Below are 2,374 nucleotides of genomic sequence, written 5' to 3'. Positions count from 1 at the left end.
TCAACATAATACTGGAAGTCCTAGCCACAGCAATCAGACAACAGAAAGAAATTTAAAAAATTGGTAAAGAAGAAGTAAAACTAATGATGTAACGTATGGTGATTAACATAACATAATAAAATAAAATTTAAAAAAAGAAGTAAAACTTTCAGTATTACAGATGACACTTCATACTGAAAATCCTGAAGACTCCAGCAAAAAAACAGCTAGTACTGATAAATGAGTTCAGTAGAATTGGAGGGTACAATTTCAATATACAGAAATCTGTTGCATATACACTGTACAGTAAGAATGAAGCAGCAGAAAGAGAAATTAAGAAAACACTCCAATTCACAACTGCACCAAAAATAATAAAATACCTAGGAATAAACTTAAAAAGGTGCAAGGTTTATACTCTGAAAACTGTAAAACACTGATAAAAGAAATTGAAAATGGCACAAAGAAATGGAAAAGCATTCCATGCTCATGGACTGGAAGAATGAATATTATTAAAATGTCTGTACTATCCAAAGCAATCTACAGATTTAATGCAATCTCTATCAGAATACCAACAGCATTTTTTCAGAGAACTAGAACAAACAATCCTGAAATTTGTACAGAACCAGAAAAGACCCTGAATAGCCAAAGCAATCTTGAAAAAGCAAAGCAAAGCTAGAGGCATCACAATTCTGGACTTCAAATTATATTACAAAGCTGTAGTGATCAAAACAGTATGGTACTGGCACAAAAATAGACACATAGATCAATGGAACAGAATAGAAAGCCCAGAAATAAACCCACAATTACATGGTTAATTAATCTTTGATAAAGGAGGCAAGAATATCCAATGGAAAAAAGTCTCTAGCTATGTGTGAAAGAATGAAACTGGACCACTTTCCTTACACCATACATAAAAAGAAATCCAAAATGGATTAAAGAACTAAATGTGATAACTGAAACTATAAAAAATCCTAGAAGAGAGGACAGGCAGTAATTTTCTGATAATTTCCTAGGAAGCAACATCTTTCTAGATATGTCTCTTGAGGCAAGGGAAACAAAAGCAAAGATAAACTATTAGGACTACATCAAATAAAAAGCTTCTGCACAGCAAAGGAAACAACCAACAGAACTAAAAGACAATGTACTGAATGGGAGGAGATATTTGCAAATGACATATCTTATAAAGGGTTAGTATCCAAAATATATAAAGAAATTATACAACTCAACACCATAAAAATAAATAATTCAATTTAACAACATACAGAGGACATGAACAGACATTTCTCCAAAGAAGACATCCAGATGCCACGAGGAGGATGCACAGTGTTCTCTTCTGAGCATGAAGACGGCTTTCGGTATTGCCTTTGTAACTGCCGATTGTCATTGATGATCGTTCTACTTTTCCTTTGGGGGAGTTAGAGGGAGAGAATGCAGTCTGAGTGGTTTCATGTTAAAAAAAAAGAAAAGAAGAAGACATCCAGATGGTCAACAGACACATGAAAAATGCTCAACATCACTCATCATCAGAGAAATGCAAATCAAAACTACAATGAGATATCACTTCACACTTGTCAGAATGGCTAAAATAAAAACTGAAGAAACAACAAGTGTTGGTAAGGATATGGAGAAAAAGTTACCCTCATGCACTGTTGGTGGCAATACAAACTGGTGTACCCCCTTGGAAGATAGTATGGAGGTTCTTCAAAAAATTAAAAGTAGAACCATCCTATGATGCAGTTATTGCACTATTGGGTATTTACCCAAAGAACACAAAAACACAAATTCGAAGGGATATATGCACCCCTATGTTTATTGCAGCCTGGTTTACAGTAGTCAAACTATGGAAGTAGCCCAAGTGTCCATCGATAGATGAATGGATAGAGAAGATGTGGTGTATATATACAACAGAATATTATTCAGCCATAAAAAGAATGAAATCTTGTCATTTGCAACAACATGGATGGATGAGAGTATAATGCTAAGAGAAACAACCAGTCAGAGGAAGACAAGTATATGATTTCACTCACAAGTGGAATAAGAAATAATGCAGCAGGGTGCCTGGGTGGCTCAGTTGGTTGGCTGTCTGCCTTTGGCTCAAGTCATGATCCTGTGGTCCTGGGATTGAGCCCCACGTGGGGCTTCTTGCTTGATGGGGAGTCTGCTTCTCCCTCTGCCCCTCACCCCACTCTCGTGCTCTCTTTCAAATAAATAAATAAAATCTTTTTTTTTTTTTAAGGAACAATACAGCAAACAAAAGGGGAAAAAAGAAACAAACCAAAAACCAGACTTTTTTTTAAAGATTTTATTTATTTATTTGAGAGAGAGAGAGAGAGAGAGTGCGCATGAATTCAGGGAGGGGCCGAGGGAGAGGGAGAAGCACACTCCCTCTTGAGCA

At 35.9% G+C, this 2,374-nt stretch overlaps 1 pseudogene; it reads left to right on the top strand.

Moving 5' to 3' along the window:
- Positions 1 to 1,223: 1,223 nt before the first annotated feature.
- On the top strand, positions 1,224 to 1,423 carry LOC114199440 (small nucleolar RNA U3; annotated as a pseudogene).
- Positions 1,424 to 2,374: the final 951 nt, after the last annotated feature.

This window comes from Eumetopias jubatus, unplaced genomic scaffold (assembly GCF_037043125.1).
Source record: "Eumetopias jubatus isolate StellerSeaLion01/CBP00866 unplaced genomic scaffold, mEumJub1_p1.0 scaffold_11, whole genome shotgun sequence".
Taxonomy (NCBI): Eukaryota; Metazoa; Chordata; class Mammalia; order Carnivora; family Otariidae; genus Eumetopias; species Eumetopias jubatus.
The sequence above is the reverse complement of the archived record's forward strand: the minus strand, read 5'-3'. Positions and strand labels throughout refer to the sequence as shown.